The 19,601-nt window shown below is 50.5% G+C and overlaps 1 long non-coding RNA gene across 1 annotated transcript; it reads left to right on the top strand.

Moving 5' to 3' along the window:
- Positions 1-2,421: 2,421 nt before the first annotated feature.
- Positions 2,422-6,493, top strand: LOC311192292. Its single transcript, XR_014617330.1, has 3 exons — positions 2,422-2,506; positions 4,692-4,808; positions 6,459-6,493. It is a non-coding gene; the product is annotated as an uncharacterized lncRNA (long non-coding RNA).
- The last annotated feature ends 13,108 nt before the right edge of the window (positions 6,494-19,601 follow it).

Raw genomic sequence — 19,601 nt, 5'->3', positions numbered from 1 at the left:
TTAGGCATATTGTAATATTGTAACTTCATTTGGTGAGAGAGAAAAACAGGCTTCCCAGAAGATGTCTTCCACTTTAATTATTAAATAAAAAGGAAAATAATAGCTGTCGGGTCTCCAACCTGTTTGCTCCTCCTCTGGAGCACCCCAGTGCGAATCGGGGAGCCCCGCTTTGTGCTGGGGGTAGTAGGAATCAGAGGGAGCACCTGGCTTGTCCTTGGATGGGCAAAATGTGGTCCAGACCTTCCCAGCATGGGTGTCTGCTGCTCGCTGTCAGGAACTGGAGCTTCCCGCTGTCCAGGAGAGCACAGCAGCCATGGAAAATGAACAAGACTCCCTTCTCGTTGTCCGGAGAGAGGCTGTTCATGTCAGGAGACAACAGGAGGAGAGCCGTCTGCAGGCAGAGGAGGCCAGAGCTGGGATGCTCAAGGCACGAGCTGTCATCTTGGCAGGCACCAGCACATCCGTGGGAGGTGGCTTTGGGATGGAAGGGAAGACAGTGATGACGGACCAGATGGGCATACCAGTAAGCTGCAGGACACCCGAGACTCCTGCCAAATCCTTAATAGCTTTATTTGGGCCAGTTCAACCCTTTATTCTGCTTCTTCCCCAGTTAGAAGCATGCAGGAGCATCATGTCAAACCCTGTCATGTCTCTCTGGCTTGGTGGCAGTGGACCCACAGGGCTGTTCTTGCTGAGCTTGGGGTATTCAAGCTTAGGGGGGTGGCAAATTACACCCACACCTCCAAGGGAGCAGAGACACATCCTGACGAGTGCCTTGTGCAGTGCAGTATCCCTCCTGTCCTGAAGAGGCTTTGGAATTTAATCCCAAAAACAGACATTTCAACAAAATCCATTTTTAAAAAACATCTGAAGGATGCTGTTTTCATTTCAGGCAGCAGGATCTCATTTTGAAGCCTCAAGAGCTGCCATGAAATGGGTTTGTCATCAGCCAGGGAGCTCCAGTGCCTGTGTGCCTTTCAGCAGCCATGATAAATCCTCATCCCAGAGCAGCACACGAGTCACGCAGTGCCACCCAGTTCACCCAAATCCCCGTTTGGCAGCGTGGGCTGGGATTGTAACTCCGTGATGACTCCGTGGTGGCTTCGGCGCTCAGGCTTGTGACTCTCAACTCAGACAGCAATGTCTAGCAAATAACACACCGAGGCTGGGTTTGCCTTTTTCTCATCTTGCTATGCACAAGTACCTTTTCTCTCTGGGGTTTTCTATTATGTTTTATTCCCTCCTTCTCAAACCCTTTCTTATTTAGCATTTTGCTGCCATTCCCACGCGCATAAAGCCCAGTACCAAACCATCCAGACCTTCTCCCGTGGTGGTCCCAGACACAGACATGAGCAGATCAGGCATCTTTCAATACTTCTGGTGGGCTCTGGTAAGTTTGAAGCACCCCTTTTCCACAGGCATGACCTCCAGGTGCTTTTCTAGGCCAAGTGAGGAGGAGAAGCGAGCTCTTGGCAGTGGCTGAAGCAGGTGGTTGCTGCAGAGCTGGGGCAGGCAGGCAGTGCACTGCCTCCCAAAACCAGTTCCCTACCTCCTCCTGCCAGGCAGCTGACCAGACAAAATGTTGCATCTGAGCCAAACAGCTTGTATCCCATCAGGCTTCCAGCTTGGGAAGCTATAAAAATCTCACTGAGAATGAAAGGATCAGAAACGTACAGCCGCTGGAATTTATGTGCTCTTTGCTGCTTTCAGCTTCCCAGCGTATTTACTGTCTCAGCTCCCAGCAGAGACCAGAGCAGCCCAATAGCCCAGTTCCCAGGTGGGGAAACTGGGGATTTCAGGATAACCAAAGGCTGCCGACCCTCTCCCCCTCACCCTTCCCTGGTTGCGGGCGGTGAGCAGCAGAGGAGAGCTTAGCACAAGAGCAGGGCACGCCACACGTGTTTATTGCAGGAGGACACAGGCTCAAAGGAACGTGTGGGTGGCACTTTGTGGAGCGGGCACCCTGAAATGCTTGTCCTTGCAGGAGGTGTTCAGCATCCCCCATCACCAGGATCAGCACAGCCTTCTCAGAGGTGTGCATGACTGCTAGAAAACACTTGTCATGCTGGGACTGGACCTAATGCCACCGATGGAGTGAAGTGAAAGGACCAAAGAAATAAAAGGGAATTAGAGAGGGGAAAGTTTTCTCTTTTTATTTTTATTTTAAGGGGAGAAGAATTATTTGAGCATTTTAATAGTTGCTGACTTGGTAGAAAACCCACATTCTAGCAATAGGCTGTGAGGTATCCTACCAAACAGGACTCACTCTGTCCTGCTGTCTCCTTTTTTTCCCACCTCTGCAGACCAGCAAGCTCTTCTTACTCCTAGCCCTGCTGTTTTATCACCATGCAGCAAGGATGCTGCAATTTCATCAGCCAGCTGAACCCTGCGCAGAGCAGCGGCTGGCCATTGCTTCAGGGACAGAGCACGATGCTCCCTGTCCTGGGCATCGAGGCAGACCCTCATCTGCCGGTGTCACCGCTGGCTTTTGAACCCAAAACACAAGGTATGTAATCACCTTTTAGATAGGAGATCTGAAGCTGGGATCTACCATCTTGTTCGAATGAATGTCAGCCTGTATCGCATCAAAACAGATCAGAAAGCATCAGGCTGGCTTATGAGGGCAGCACCCCCTGCTTGGCATAATCCATCCCCCTAGCCACGCATATGAATGCAAAGAGGAAATGTTATTTCTGCGGTGACACATCCCTGAGAGCACCTAATCTGGATTTATTGAGGTCGTAAAACTGACTTAGCGCTGTGGTACCTAGACTGTGGGATAAATAGAAGGCTTCTATTTATAATGCTGCCAATCTGGCACCGCTCACAAGCACTAAAAATAAAACTTTTTGCAGAGCAAGTCAAATTAATGGGTGCACTTTTTGCATTGTCTGTGATCCCATGGCATGCTGCGCGCTGTCGGGGTTTGGAAGGAGTTCTGCACAGCGTGACTGTAACATCGCCTTTTCAGGCAGTGGCATCCCCACAGCACTAGCTTCTCCTTTCCCTAACCCTGTTGCCCAGATGTGATCCTTCTGCAAGTCTGGGGCAGGAGCTTCAGCATGATAACTCAACTGTCCAAGCAAAACCCAGCAAAAGCGGAGTTTACTATGCTGGAGCTGCCTGGAGAGCACTGGGTCAGTTCAAGCTATCACCCCAGTTGTGTTAGCAGCATGGGAACCGAGGCCACTTGCTCTGCTTTCAGCTGCTGGCACGGAAGCGGAGGGATGCATCAAATGCTGAGGCAGAGCCTGGGCTGACACAGCTGCTTGGCAGAGCTGAGCAAAGGGCCACAAAGATAATTAAAGGCCTAGAGCATCTCTCCTGTGAGGAAAGGCTGAGTGACCTGGAGCTGTTCAGCCTGGAGAAAAAAGACTGAGAGGGGATCTGATCAATGGTTATAAATAGCTGAAGGGTGGGACACATGGGGAAATGGCCAGGCTCTTCTCAGTGTCTGTGGGGACAGGACAAGGGGCAATGGCTGCAAGTTGGAGCACAGGAAGTTCCGCACCAATCTGGGGAAGAACTTCTTCCCAGTAAGGGTGAGGGAGCCCTGGGACAGGCTGCCCAGGGGGGTGTGGAGTCTCCTTCTCTGGAGATATTCAAGACCCATCTGGATGCCTACCTGTGTGACCTGTCCTAGGGAGCTGCTTTGGCAGGGGGTATGGACTCAAACTCTTGAGGTCCCTTCCAACCCCTATGATTTTGTGAATCTGTGAACTCCGGTCTCATCAGGCTCGTGCAGCCCAGTAATTGAGGGCTGGGTAACCTACAAGAGTGGACCAGGATTAACTTGTGATCTGAGATGCAGATAAACTCATGCTTGGTCTTCTTTCCCTCAATGAAATGACCCTCACCATGCAACAATATTGAATTTCATACCAAACATGTTGGGTTTTTTAAATAAAACCTTATTACTCTTTTAACTCAGCCATGTAAAATCCGTATTTATAGTGAACACAGCTCTCCCCTGCTAGCCCACCCAGCACAGCAGAAGGGTCTGCAACCTCCTCTGCTTGGATTGTAATGCTGAATAGCTTCCCAGATTTCTTCTCTTTGATAGGGAAACAGATACATGGATTTTATAGTCAACACTGTTGTGGACAAGATCATAAGGCAGATACCTGCTGCTGTGATTTAACACCAGCCAGGCTTCCCTCAGCGTTTTCTGGCTTTGCATTTACTTTCAGAGCAGGTTGGGCTCTCTCCTTCCCTGGGGTTTCCAGCTACTGAAGTCTGTGAACATAACTCTGTTGGATCTATCCACTCTTTGCATGGCTCTGCCAGGGAGGCAGCAAGAGGGGTAGGTGCCAAAGCCAGTCCTCCACCAGCTCTCCTCTCATCACGCCTGGCTTCACAAAGTGACCAAAACAAGATGAGCAGCTCCTCGCTGACCGGCTGCTAGCTGGGCCTGCCAGACACCCCATGGTCACTTTGATGTCCTCCCAGTGCAGACTGGAGAGTGGCATTCAGCCCCCACCACCCCCACCAAGTTGGGCTGTCCAGGGCTGTGTGGGAATGTCACCGTGGTGCCAGGATGTGGAGCGCTCAGCAGGGGAGGTCTGCCAGGTCCTGGCACACATGGTGAGCCCTGAGCACCGAAACCTCCCATCTAGCACCGACTTGTCTTTAAAAGAGCATTTCATGCTCTGAGAAGGGTGGTTTTCACAAGTCGTCATTTCTGTCCACAGGAAGCCTTTGTGGCGGTGCTGGCGCGGTTCGGTTCGAGTTGGGCTGTGAACGTCAGGCACGGTGCATCACGGTGTGGAAGCCACAGGCCTTGATGTTCCCCTTAAACTTGCTGTCAGGTTGGTTGGCTTTTTGTTTTGGCTTTCTCTACCTGCGACGTCACTCGGTTTGCAGAGTAGACGCCAGACGGACAGAGGGGAAAAATAACTCCCAAAGCTCCCGCCCCGAGTGGTGCGGAGGAAAAGTACCGTTAAGCACCATGGGGTCTGAGAGGGGTGAGAAGCAACTGGCACAAAATGCTGCTGTACAGAAGAGCTCGTGGGGGTGGCCGGGGGCTTGGAGGGTACCCTCAGCAACACGCCTGCCCACCTGATGGCTCTGTGGAAGGGTGCACAGAGTTAGCCCTTCCCTAAATTCAAGGTGTTGGAAAGGAGCAGCAGCCCTGTACAATGCTTCTGAGCTTTCTGGTGATGGTCACCGTGTGGCACATGTCCTCAGAGCCACCATCACCTCAAGCCCTCTGCCCAGCCCGTTAGCAGTGAGGGGCCAAGCTCTGGTTGATGCCCAGCAGTTCTTCAGCACACACTCAAGATGTTTGAGCTGCCTGGACTCCTTGCCCAGCACCTTTCAGGTTAGAAATGGGGAGAAATTTCTTCTCCAAAAGTGTGGTGGGGCATTAGAATGGGTTGCCTAGGGAAATGGTGGAGTCACTGTCCCTCAGGCTGTTCAAGGAAAGGCTGGATGAGGTACTCAGAGACATGGGTTAGTGAGTAATACAGGTGGTAGGGGGGTGGTTGGACTAGATGATCTTGGAGGCCTTTTCCAACCTTTATGATTCTACGTCTGACACCTTACAGCAGTCAGAAAAAGGGTGTTGCAGAACTTGCAAGCCAAGGGTGCTGCAGCCTGATTTGTTCGGTTCTGGGTGAAGGATCCTCAGGGACACCCAACTATTGATGCGTTAGTGCAGAGAGCAGTAAGATGAGTAAGACCGGAGGTGAGAGGTGGAGCTGCAGTACTTGGGGAGCGGGACAGCCCTTGCCAGGCAGGCAGCTGGCAGCTTGGTGGCCATTGCACAGTCAGACAGGCTGGGAGAAGAAAGCCAGAAGGAAAGATAATTCCAGCACGGTAAGTGGAGCTAAGCACTGCCATATGGCCACTTCCGCAGAGGAGGAAGCACGCAAGGAGTGAGCCATCCCCATCACTTTCAAATGAGCTTTCCAGTTCTTTTCCTGCAAGTATGGGAAGAACAGACTCCTGGGAATATGAACCACAAGGAAATGCAGGAATTCCCCATGGATTTTATCCAGTGCTTCGCTCTGCCTCAACAACATCTGGGAGGAGGCCAGTAGCAAAAGTGCAGGTTGTTTCTAATGTTGGAGATCCTGAGGTGGATCAGAGAGGAAGGGGAAGAAAACTTTGTCAGGAACGGTTGGTAAAACCCTGCCATGACAGACGTTGGGGGAGAAGAATAGGTGGTTGCTCCTGGTCAGTGTTTTGACCTGTTAGAAAACATCATAGCCAGTAAAAAGAGAATTGAAATGTTTTATTTCCTGCAAGGTTTTTGGTACAAGTCTGGAGGAGAGTAGGCAAAAACTTTCCAGCAAGGGCAGGAAAGAAAACAGTAGGCTTTTCTGCTCTCTTTATTAAATCCATTGCTTTTAGTTAGCCTGTCTTAACCCTTGCACCTCCTCTGGCACAGGGTTACCACCACCGGTGGAAACCTGATGTGGTCATGAAAGTTTGCTGGAGTATATCTCTCCCTGCAGATGGAGAACACAAGGATCCTCACACAGTGGCTGAGCAAAAATAAGAGCCTGGAGAGGAAGAAGTTGGGGAAACAGCAGCTTTCATAAGTGCTTGATCCTCAGAGACTGTTTCTTAGCAGAAAGCGGGGAGGGGGATAATGTTTGGGGAAAGCTCTTTTGGAGGAAGAGCATCCTTTGCTGCAGCAGGCTCAGAAGAAACACTGGGAGATGTATCAGAGAGACAGCCGGTGGGTGGGAGGAGGGAAGATGCGGAGCTTTGCAGCAGGGCAGCAAGTAACATGCGTGTTTTCAGGCTGGGAATTTTTGGGGCTGAATGATGGAATTTGCATATTTGTAGCAACTGAGATTTCACTGGCAGAGGCAGATTTCTTCTCCCCCATACCAGGCCCCTTCCAGAACCAAACCCCAGCATCGCTAACAATCCATTAGCTCATTGTCTGCCTGTTTTTTCTTAAAACCTCAGCTCTGAAATCATAAAATTGCATGAGAATATCTGCTTTAGTCTTTTCAAAAGGGGCTGTTTGAAAAAAACGGTCTTGCAACCAACCTTGCTGGTCAAGAAGGAAGCTGTGAAACCAGGAAGACCAGAAGACAGAAGGTAACAAACTGAATAATTAAAAAAAAAAACAGAAAAACAAGCCCAAAAAAACCCTTCCAACAAGCCACACATCTTTTGGGGACGTTCACACTGCTTGAATGCATGTGGCTGGTGGGATCGCAACTCCAATCCACGGTTGCTAGAGCTGCTGAAAGATACATCACCATCTCAATCACTACACACATGCTGCAGTAGTTAAAAGCTTGTCTCTGGTCCCCTGCCCTCTTCTCACTCCAAAACATGCCATTCCTGGTGCCTGTACAAATCACCATGTTTTATGTGAGCACAGGGCTTGACAGCCCTGACAGGGTGGTGAAGGCCACCAGCAGTTCCCAGAGAGATCCCACCACAGCCTCTTCCCCTGTGCTGGCACAATTCGGTGGGGTTAGGGATCTCATAGATCACTCCAGGATGCATTTCTTAATTGCACACTGTATAAAAGCCCTGCTAACATCATATTTGTCCTCCAGGCTGTGCTTTTCTCGTGGCTCACTGGCAGCATTTCAGTACTTCTTCATTCCTTGTGCCCATCCTGCTCCATGGCTCGGGCTCCAGGCTGTGTGCAGAAACTGCACAGAAGCCCATCTCTCCAGCTTCCCATCCTCAAAACTCACCCAGCAAGTGCACTTTGCGGTCTCTTCAAGCAGACTATGGTGCCAGGGCTATCTTTTTCCACTATAGTAGGTTCAGCTGACACCTTTTCTAGCCTGGCCAGGGTCTCACCACTGGCATCACCACTGCCCATCATCTCCACCATCCTCTGCTAGGTGCCTGTGCACTGCTGCAGTTCTGAAGGCAGGATTGACACCTGCAGAGCTTTTCCCATTACATCATCTCCACATCAAGGATCCCCGTGCATCGTGCTCACACGTGCTTCCAAAGCACATAGCTCTTCTACCACCAAAGTCTGTCTTTTCCCTCTGGTGCAAAGGTTTCTGAATGTCTCTGAGGTGGAGCATCCCCTCTCACTGCACAGGCTGGCAAGCAGAAGCAGGCTTTGGGAAGAGGAGAAGCACAGGAGCTCACTGCCACGTGTCAGTGGGACGGCAAAGACTGCACCCAGGCAGACAACAGCATCCCTGACTGTGAGTGACAAGAGCGATGATTATCTGTGGGCAAGGACTGCCTGAGATCCCAGCTTCAGGCTCAGGTCTTTCTTCTTGAAGAAAGACTTTCAAGAAACAACTTACCAGATGCTGTGATGGATGGAGGGAAAACCAAAACCCAACCAACAATGACCTAGCAGCCTTCAAACTGATATTTGCGCCGCTAATTGTTTTTTTTTAGTTCCCACAGCATAAGGAACAGGTACATTTCCTGTGCCCCGTGCTCAGCTGAGAACCACTTCCTCATGCACAGGTTGATTATGGTGTAGCTCACCCATGTGCCCATCCAGCACGGTGTTGGCTGCCCAATGCTGCTGGGAGTGATTGGCTCTGCCTGCCCCACATCTGACCCCCACTGGGGTCTCCGTGATGCCCAGCAATGCTCTGAACACTGGCAGACGTTTGGTTGTCTGCCAATATGATTACCTCGGGCTGGGAGCATGCTGGAAATGGGTTGGGCTTTGCTTGGCCCTTCTGGATGGGCTTTTTACTTTAGGTTACTCCCACTGGATATATAATATATAAGGAAAGAGATATATGATATATATATATATGCTCTTCCCTCTACCTTGATGTCTGGCCCTCTGCAGATGAGTATTGCCTTGGGCTTGCTGGGGATGTTTCTCATGCACCTCTGACCACTTGAGCTGATTTCTCCTTATCCTAAGCAGCTCCAATCCTATGGCCAGGGTGGATATATATTTTTTTTCTGGCATCTTTTCCTGGGTTTGCTGGCTCTTGGCTCAAGCTGAGCTGGTGTGGAGACTCTCTGAAACCATACCCTGTGTACGTGAACTGTTATGGTCCTGTCAAAGGACTCGGTGGCATTCCGTGCTGCTGACCAAGTGCCTATGATAGTCACAGAGGAGCACTTGAACTTCGGGCAGACCTAACTGGATCTAAATTTGCGGGATTAGGTAGGTTTCTTCCACTTTTAAATGGTTGTTAACGGCATTTGGTTAAAGCAGCGGGAGAGCTGCAGTGGGTGACTTGGCAGCCAAAGCAGGAGGTATCACAGTGTCTATGTCCTTCATTGTAGTGGATCAACCACCTCTGGTAGGACTCTTGGCAGACACCAGCAAGCATAACCAGTAAATTCTCTTGCTGGTATATGGTGGAAAAAAGAGCAGGTGATGGAAGATAGCTGCGTGTTTCCCAGGAGCGTGTAACCCACTTTTGTTGGCTCCGTCACTGCAGGCTGGGATGCAGCACAGGGCTGGTGTGCCAATCAGAGAGGAGCCAGGTGGCTGCAGGGACCAGCCCGCCCCAGAGAAGGCAGAAGGGCCAACCTTTGGGTTCAGCACTGTGATCTCACGGGTGTCAGGGGCTGCTGCTTTCTCCCTGAGCCCTGGCTCCTGGCAGTTTTAATGCGGGCAGACACTGGGTCCAGGGAGGAGGAAGAGGGGTTGAAACCAGCCTAGCAAGGGGGGATGCAGTGGCTTAGCCCTGCCAGTGGCATGCAGTGAAGGTGAGGACTTCTTCCTGAAGTCGAGTCTCGGTTCTAGAGGGCCTAGAGTGGGGAAGCTCTCTAGGCCCTCTGAGTGCTCTGTGCGTAAAAGCAGCATCAGTTTCTGGGATGGTGGTCCCAGCACCACTGCAGCCACCATCCAAGCAGCAACCAAGCAAGTTTTGCCTTGAAACGGCAGAGGCACTTAAGTGCAGCATCTCTCTGAGCCGCAAGTAGGACACAGAGCCCCAGCTCTTGCCTACACAGGGTTGGGGGTTCAGCACCCCTCTGAGCAGCTTGTCCCACTGGAGCATGAATTCCATTGAGTTGAGTCCTCTGACGATGCATCTTCCCTCACCCTTTCTGCCGTTCATGTAGGGAGATCTTTGCTGCCATCTCTGTCACACAAAGACAACAGAATTTGGCCTTTCAGGATGGAAGATTGGATGCAATCACCCACAGCCCTTTCTCCCCAGAACAGCTGGCAAGGTGGAGGAACCCCACCACCACCACCCTCCTGCCCCCAGCCCCACTCAGCCATCTGTCATTAAGAACCCATAACACAATTCCTATGCGGCTCCTTGGGATGGGAGCAGATATTGCCAAGCCAAAGGCTGGGCCCACAGTTTCACTGGGTGTTGTGATAAGTGCATGCTGGTGCCTGTGCTCCACAGGTATGCTGGTAATATTCACGATGCCCAATGAAGAAATTGCTGCTCTTCCCCAGCTGCACTTTGCTGGTTCAAACTCCACGTTGCCTTTCTTTGTAGCCTCTAGCCATGCACCTTGTGTCAACTGGATCTTCCCCTACTTCAGGCACAGAGACATCAAAACCTCCTTGAGAACTCAAACTCTGGAAGCCCATGGCTGTGGTTTCATTTCCTTTCCTTCTGGGTAAGGAGCAGCAAGGTTTGATCTGGAAAACCCCATCCCAGATCATTTCAGGTGTCCCCAGGTGACTTTGTTCCCCTTTCACTGGGAGGTTTCCACCTGCCGTCACGTGCGTGCTGCTCTCGGTCTGCCGGTAGGACCTGGAAACTGAGACAGAGGTGGTGACAGGGACCAAGTGACTCCTCCAAGTCACCATCCAAGAAGCAGCTCAGATGAGTCCCTTCCCAGCAGATGACAAGGTGGAACTAGGAGTTCTCCCTTGTCCAGGTGCCCGAACACCCGCTTGAGTGGCTGCCTTGTGAGTAGCTCTGTAATGAGCTGTGCAGTCACGAGAATAGATCACACAGATAATCTTCCAAGGCGGAAATATTCCACTTATTTTTATCCCTGTTTCCTGTCTGTTAGCCAGTTAATTACCCTTCAGAGGACTTTCTCCAAGTCTCTTTTGGGAAGGAAACTTGGCAAATGCTGCCTGAATGTCCTTGTCCATTTAAACGAGAACAGAGGATTCAATTTTAGTACCTTCTGGAGAAAAAAAAAATCTTTCATTTTTTCTTTTTTTCTGTGTGACTGTGTGGTGGGGTTTTTTTTCCCCTGACTGTGACAAGCTGCCAGCAACAGAGTTTTCCTCTCTGGATCTTCTGTGCTGTGATATAAGCACAAGCAGCCATCTCTGCTGAGGGACCGTGAAGAGGAGGCACTGGCACTCCAGCATTAAATGAATGGACACCCAGGCTTGCTCCAAAGCTGCTCGTCCGGCGCTGGACCCATCACGCTGCGTTGTGTCCCTCTGTTCCCCTAGTCGTCATCCCTTCTAATAGATGCCCTTGAGGTAACATTTAAAAATGCAAACCATTTTTGTCACCATAGCAACAGCTTTTCTGGAAACAGGGGGAAAAAACCCAGCATCATGGGAGGTCAGAGCAGCGCTGTGAGATGCTGTGGGTTTGTGGCGGGTACTGATAGCGGCAGCGCAGGTTGTGGCAGCTTGGCCTGGGTTCCTCACTGCTGCTGTCAGCTGCGTGGGAGTCCCGCTGCCAGGTCTCAGTGCCTCCCAAGGGGAACAGCTCGGGCTTCGCTTGCAGGTGCCTCTGGTATCCACCATCCCCAGGCTCCTGCAAGCCCAAGGCTTTATGTAAGCCCAAGCTGCAACCAAAGAGTCTCCAGATGAGCAAACACAACTTTGTAGTTTTGCAACAGGCTCAGAGTGAGTGCAGGTCCACCATGTGAGGCTGCATCCTCCCCACTGTCAGCTGTCCCTTTGCCACAGACTTGCTGGGACTGGGTCCCAAGGTCTCCAGTTCTTCGCTTGCAGACCAACCATATGAATTCAGGTCGGGGAGTCCCACCACACTCCCCATGCTTGGGAAGAGACCCAGCAAATCTCCCATTCAGCATTCCCATCGTGAGAGGGGAACCTGTCCAACCTCCTGGGGCTGTGGAGTCAACTGGGAACACAGCAAAGCACGGGCAGCAAAGCCACTGCAACCCTGCTTCCAGAACCCCAGGCAGAACCTTAGCCCAGAGATCAGAATCCCAAGCACTTTGTGGATACCATTTTTCATGCCAATCCATAGGAAAAGTTGGCCTGGCATGGTTCAGAGCTGCCAGGCTTGCTGCCATGCCTCCCCTGAGTTCACACACGTGCTCCTGCAGCACACCTATGAACGGGGATGGGCCTTTGGCAGCCAAAGATGCCAAGCCTGTAGATTTCCTTCCATGCTGGAGTTGCGCACTGGAAGGGATCAGGGAGGGCGTGTGTGTTTCAACATCTGCAAAAGTCTGTGCCAGACCAGACGCCTGCTTTGTAATAGGCAGTCTCTGTGGTCTCTGTGTTCTGAATTCGCATGGCCCCTTTGGATCAAGCCCTGGGGAAAGGCTCGCAAGCCACCACTGGAGTTGCCTTCCTGGATCTTGCTGCTACCTGTAGAAAATGTACAGAGGGGTAGAGGGAAACATCCTGGTCTGGGCATTGCTGTACTGCTTGAATGATCTCTGTTCATCTTTGAAACCCTTGTGCAAAGCAGAAGAAGCTGCTTTGTCTCTGAGGCACCTCAGATGATACTGACTTTTGGGGTCCTGTCCTCCATCCTGACTCTTCTGCATCACATCCTAAGAAGACACAGTCTTTTCCTAGTGCAGGTTGGTAGAATGTCCCATCAAGCTAAGACATCAACTCTTGACTTCTAATTGATTTGGCTTCTGACTCTCATGTGGTTTCACCAGGCATTTACTGCACCAGAGTTTGCCTAGGGCAGCTCCTTCCCTGTCTCCAGAAATTATTTCCAGTGTTGTCTGACATCAAGGCACAGTTAGGCAGAGCTTGGAAGCCAACCAAGTTATTGCACCTTCACAGGTTACAGAGTGTAGCTGAATCACAGCAGTAGGATGTGCGTGTGCTGTTAGTCTGTGGGATGTGCAAGGCAGGAAGTGCTATCGGTCCTTCATCTGCGTTGCCTTCTGTGGAGCACAGGAATCATATACATCCCAGAAGGATCATGCAAAGTGGCACTTGCATTTGTAAAGGGTCATCATCTCTCTTTTGCCCCCTGCATTGCTCAGTTAGCACCTCTTGGTCTAGCAGAAGTTCCTGCTGAGAGTCATGAACAATCAGTAAAGAGCAGCAAGAGATAAAGAAGCAAAGAGCTATGGAAGGACCCAGTAGTGACCCCTCCAACATACAGAGGTGCTGTTGGGGTGACAGTGGTGTGACAACATCCATTTCCTGTGACTCAGTCCTGGGATATTATCCTTTAGCAGGACTGCAGAAGTACTGTATTTGCCTCCTGCAATGTGCAGTCATGCTTCTCTCCCTCCCCGCTTTCCAAGGGATGGCTGCAGTGTCTGATCGCATGGTCGGGCAGAGGGACAACCAGCAAGTCTAGCAGCTGTCTGCAGTCTATGGGAGGCTGATGTGAACTCTTAAGCTGAAGTTTGGGGTGAAGGATTCTTGTTCTGTGCAAATCATTGGTGCTGATGACTTCCAGGCAGTCAAGGTCCTGCTTGTTCGCTCACTGCAACACATGACTCTCTGTCCTTGCAAGGCAGGGCAGTTTTTCTGGAAAGGGTAATCCATGTCAGCGCTTATCACCAATATCACTATCCTGAGCCAGACTTGGTTTAGTTTTCACATTTCACATTTTTAGCTGAGTTTTGGACCTGTCCTAATTTAGACTAGGTGACATTTGCTCTTGCCAGAGACGTTCTTCACAGAAGAATGCGTCACTGGGCATTTGTGCCAAAGCAGTGGGACCCATTAATTTCCTTTCCCTTTATAGACCCAGCTGCATGTTCATCTTTTGCAAGCAAAGAGCTCATTAATGTAGAATTTTCTTCCTCATGCTTAGAAGCATCTCTGACTCCTATGCATCCGTCTACACAGAGGTGCTCCCACCCACCTCCACAGTCTAAGGCATGGACAGATGTCCTGTTTGAGACCGAGCTGCTTGTATCTGACCTCCAGGCAGGACTTCATAGATGGAAGGACCAATTTTAGACAAGGTAAGCCAGGACAATGTTTTGAGCTTGTACAAACAGCTCCGCCAAACACCTAAGCGATATTGCAAGCTTCAACAGATGAAGCCAAAGTAACTCCTCACCTTTTATTGATACGTGATTATTTTTTTGCCTTCTTTCTAATGAAGCTAGCCAGCCTGATCATCACTACAGGAATTTCAAGTGGGAAGGAGACAGGATGAGAGAGAGTCAACAGGATGTGTTCAGAAGCGATCAGTGCTGCTCGGGGACTTGTTTTGGAACCTGTCTTCATTAATAACTTTCTTAATGAGCTGGGCACACACAGAGGAGTGTATGGATCACTTCTGCGGATGAGACAGTTGAGAGCATTGCCAGCATGGAAGTGGATCTGAATGTCACACAGGAAGGATGGAGTGACCTTGGGGACTGTTAGAAGAAGCAGCTCAAGATCCTGCAACTCAGGTAACGTGTTTGGATCTAGTGATAAAGCTTCTCCTGTTTGCTAGGCTCTCATCCATGTGAATTACCAGAGGAAGAGGAAGGGAGTATTAACTAATTTCAGGATGACTCTAGGCAGAGGTGGATGTCCCTAGTGCAATCCTAAGACATGTATATAGCAGAGAAGGAAATAATGCTGCGTCCATATGAGGCTTTGATTAGCCCTCATCCTGTGCTCTGGTGGTAGCTTGGGAAGAGCAAACTTCCAGTAGAAGTGGTGTGGAGGAACAGGCCCTACAAGGGGATGGGAAACAGTGGGATTGTGGAAGCAGAAAACTGAGTGTGGGCACAGTTCTGCCCCTCATCTCACCCCCCCTTGTTCAGACACTGTGCCACAGGACAAATGAGCATGGGCTGGGTACGGAGCCAGCCTGGGCTGGGAACTCAGCAGTCATTCCTGTCCTCCCAGTGAGGACATTAATGTTGCTGTGGAAGTTCTGTTCAGCTCTTCCCACCCAGAGAAATCCCCATCTTGGTGTAAAGGCGTGCCTAAAACAGACTGAAGACTGGCAAGAAAGAGAAGATTGCATCCTGATGGTTTCACTTTACCAGTGTGACATCCATGCCTGCGTGTGGGCACTTGTCTGCATGCACCAATATCTCCTCTAACCATCTTAGCTGGCTCCATTTTCAGCCTCCCTAAACCTGTAAACCCTCAGTTAGCCGCCTTCCCAGCTTGCCACACAGGAGCACCATCAAGACTATCTAGGCAAGGCAATGAACCTACATGGCTTTTGTGGATTAGTGCAATACTGGAGTAATTAACTCACATAACTTAATGTGAATGCTTCTGGTGCCAGACGTAAGCGCTTTCGGGCTCTAATGTCCTACCATCCCTGCTCTGGTTAAATTGCTCTCCGTAGGAGGTTTAGGCATGGGGCTGCTCAGCAGAAGTGCTCTTTACATTTGGAGAGGAGCAGGGTAAGAAGTGCACTCTCAGCAGGGTGCCTGCTTGGGAATGGTGTACTTGCAGCTTCTTGGGTCCCTCTGTCCCATGGGATCTCCTGAACTCAGTCCAGGATATGCCCTGGTAGAGGGCTCACTCCGCATGCCCAGATGACTTTGTGTAACAAAGGAAAGAGCTCTTTGGAGCTAGCAGAATGTGCAGAGCATATCTTGGCTCTTCAGGGAGGCAAGTTGCATTGCCCTGGAACAACACATCCTTCGGCACTACTCTTCGGTGCATCTTCAGAACTCTTTGGGTTTAGGCCCCATATCTCACCTGCAGCAACCACGGTTAAGACTGGAAAGGAGAGGCATCCTTGATGTATTTGTGAAACCAGTATGGGCTTCCACTAGCTAATAGAAGGTTTTTCCTGGTAAAACTAAGCCAACCCTTGCTGAGGGCCCACAAAGTGAAATCCTGGGTGGGTGGAGGGAGCATCTATTTCTTCCAACATGCAGGCACCAGATATTGTATTCAGTTCAAAGGCAGTAGCGTAAATCTCCTTTATCAAGTGGGGTTGTTAACATAATCAAATATTAATTTACAGCACATGTTGGCAAATCCAGGCTTGATATAAAGTAATTCACCCCCGGTGTGTACCGCGTAATGCGATTATTCTTCAGAGTAATTAAGACTCCTTTTCCTGAAGTGAACGGAGGTGTCAGGAATGTGCCAAGCAGGCATTTGTTTGGGGTGAGTGATGGATGGTGGGAGCATCACAACCTCAAGTGGACAAGTGATGTGTCTTGGAGCAATGGCCCTGGCTGGCTGCATGGTCGCTGTGCCTGAGCAGTACCAGAGTCTCTCCCAAACCCTATTTGTCCTGAACCTCTCTACTCACACTCAGAAAGCAGGATGTACCTGGATCTATGTGGCTGAAAATCACCTCTAAGTAATGTAGACAACATAATGGTGAAATCCAGTCCCTGAAGGGGCCATAGGAGAGCTGGGTAGGGACTTTTTAGAAGGGCCTGGAGTGACAGGATGAGGGGGAATGGTTTTAAATCAGAAGAGTGTAGATTCAGATTGGATGTTAGGAAGAAATTCTTCACCGTGAGGGTGGTGAGACATTGGAACAGGTTGCTCAGGGAGGTAGTGGATACCCCCTCCCTGGACGTGTTTGAGGCCAGGTTGGATGGGGCCTTGAGCAGCCTGATCTAGTGAGAGGTGTCCCTGCCCATGGCACAGGAGTTGGGACTTGATGATCTCTAAGGTCCCTTCCAACCCAAACCATTCTGTGATTCTATGATTCTGTGAAATCCTAGTGACCTCCAAGCTCTAGGAGAGGGGAAAGCAGTGGGAGGTTATTTTGCAAAAAGCCCTTGGGATTCCTGGCTGGTGCTGATGCCAAATGCTGTCTGAAGCCAAATGAGGGGTGATGCCTGCACAGGCAGAGCTGGGAGGGGTTCACTGCTATGGTTCCAGGAGGGCTAGGGGCAGGAGAAGCTTTTTTAGGTATGTGGCGAAATGGTGCGCTGCTCTAAGCCATGTGTTGATTGCTCTGTCCCTCTGTTGAGGGAAGACATGGAAAACAGGGATATAATCTGCCCTGTACTGTCAACAGGACATGAAACAATAGTTTCATGACATCTCATGTTCATGTCTTCAAGACCTGGCATCCACAGATAGCATTCATCTTATTTCTAGCAGCTGCTGTGTTTTGGATTTAGTATGAGAATAATGTTAATAACACACTGATGTGTTTAATTGTAGCTGGGTACTTGTAGTGTCTACACTTAATCAAAAACTTCTCACCTTCTCAGCCAGGTTTGCAAGAAGCTGGGAGAGCACATCCAGGACAGCTGACCCTGACTGACCAAAGGGATATTCCCTACCTTAAGATGTCACGCCCTGGATATAACTGGGGAAGCTGTTCAGGAGGTGGGATCGCTGCTTGGAAACAGACTGGACATCAGGTTGGTTTTTTTCCTACTGCATTTGGTGAGCAATTGCATTTGTGCATGACTTTAATTCTATTACTATTACTATTCTCTTCATTCCTTACCCTATTTAACTCCTTATCTCAACCCACAAGGTTTTTTTCCATCCTCATCCCCATCCCCATCCACTTCAGCTGGGAGGGGTGAGCGAGACGCTGCTTGGTGCTTCGTTACCAGCTGGGGTCAAACCACACCACCTCATTATTCAGAAATAAAATGGGGCTTATTGTAAAGCGACATCAACATGCAGAGGAGCTAACTGGTATTCCTGTGCATCCCCAGCTGAGCTTGGGCAGGTGTTTTGTGCCTTCCCTGGGCTCGGGAATTTTGCCCATCTTCTCCAGTTTCTGTCCCAAAGACGATCTCCATCTACATCCCTGCCCACTGCCTGCCTCATTCTTTCGCAGGAGGACTCCTGTCCCTGTCAGCGTGAGCATTGGCCAGCACATCCAGTGTGCTGCAGCGCCCTGAGCCCTTTCTCAGCAAGTTTTGGGAGGAGTGGCTGACACGCAGGACACTGCGCTGACATCTAGGATGGACAGGCTGGAGAGCTGTGCAGGGAGAAACCAGATGAAATTCAACAAAAGCAAGTGTAGAGTCTTGCACCTGGAGAGGAATAACTGCTGGAATCAGTACAGGCTGGGGTGACCTGCTAGAGAGGAGCTCTGCAGAGAAGGACCTGGGGGTCCTGGTGGGTGACAGGTTGGCCATGAGCCAACAGTGTGCCCCAGGGTCCAACAAGGCCAATGGGATCCTGGGGGGCATCAGGAGGAACGTGGCCAGCAGGTCACAGGAGGTGATCCTCTCCCTCTTCTCTGCCCTGGTCAGGCCCCACCAAGAATATTGTGTCCAGTTCTGGGCTCCCTTGTATAAAAAAGAGAGGGATCTCCTGGAGAGAGTCTGGCGGAGGTTACAGAGATGGTTAAAGGCCTGGAGCATCTCCCCTATGAGGAAAGGCTGAAAGAACTGTGGATGTTCAGCCTTGAGAAAAGAAGACTGAGAGGGGATCTTATTAATGTTTATAAATATCTCAAGTGTGGGATACAAGGGGAAATGGCCAGCCTCTTTTCAATGGTCTGTGGGGACAGGTCAAGGGGCAATGGCTGCAAGTTGGAGCACAGGGAGTTCCACACCAATCTGCAGAAGAACTTCTTCCTGGTGACGGTGAGGGAGCCCTGGGACAGGCTGCCCAGAGAGTGTGTAGTCTCCTTCTCTGGAGATATTCCAGCCCCATCTGGATGCCTCCTTGTGTGACCTGTCCTAGGGAGCTGCTTTGGCAGAGGGGTTGGACTTGACGATCTCTTGAGGTCCCTTCCAACCCCTACAATTCTGTGATTCTGTGATACCAATGGGTCCAGCACATGGCAGAGCTGTGGGCAGCACCATGGCCTGAATGAGACCGCAGGGTTTTGGAGGAATCAGGCTGGCCCTGCCCTTCTGTGCCACATTGACGCCACTTCTCTTCCATTTCCCCAGCGAAGGGGAAGTGGCACAGCAGTGATGGATGCAAAGAAGCAGGCTTGTGACCATGACGCATCTCGTGTTAGTCAGCAGTGATCCTCTCGGGTTTCAGGCGGGCTGAGTCGATGAGCCCGTGCCTCGAATTATTTGCTGGGGAGGCAGAAAAGGAAGGCAGATCCAGCTGAATGGGCAGGCTGAAGCTGGCCGTGCTCCTGTGGAGGGCAGGTTTGGGGGTTCAGGGAGATTTTAGACATGGGCAGAGGGTGCTGAGGGGAGCTGGGAGACAGTCAGCATCGGTAGGAGAGGTGGGTTTAGGAGGAGGTAGAATATTCAGTGTGCTTAGCAGGGTGAAGGGTGAATCATCTGTGTGTTTTCTCTGATGCCACTTCTCTCCTGGGGCTTTCATCGCTGACCAATGAACTCTGCTGAATCTTCCCTTACCATCGTTTTATTTGGTGGAATCTCAGAATGTTTGAAGCCACTTCAACCTCAGTTGAGCTTTTGAGGGCAATGGATGAAAGTACGCAGTAGCAGATGTCAAGTCAGCTTTTATTGCCCCACACCTTAGTCATGCTCCCACCTCTTGTCCAGGAGAGTGCCTGTAGGAAATTGAGCCTCCAAAGAGGAGCATGTAGAGCTTGTGCCATGTGGGATGGGAGAGGAGCGTCTATCTCTCATGGTGATGTGAGGTTGCAGAACTATAACAGCTAATGAGACTGATCTCTGCAAACAAGGCTGGCTCCAACCTCAGGTGACTGCTGAAAATGCAGTACCTGACA

This window comes from Gallinula chloropus (assembly GCF_964237585.1).
Source record: "Gallinula chloropus genome assembly, chromosome: 5".
Lineage (NCBI taxonomy): Eukaryota > Metazoa > Chordata > Aves > Gruiformes > Rallidae > Gallinula > Gallinula chloropus.
Note: the sequence above shows the minus strand (reverse complement) of the source record. Positions and strands in the feature narration are given on the sequence as shown.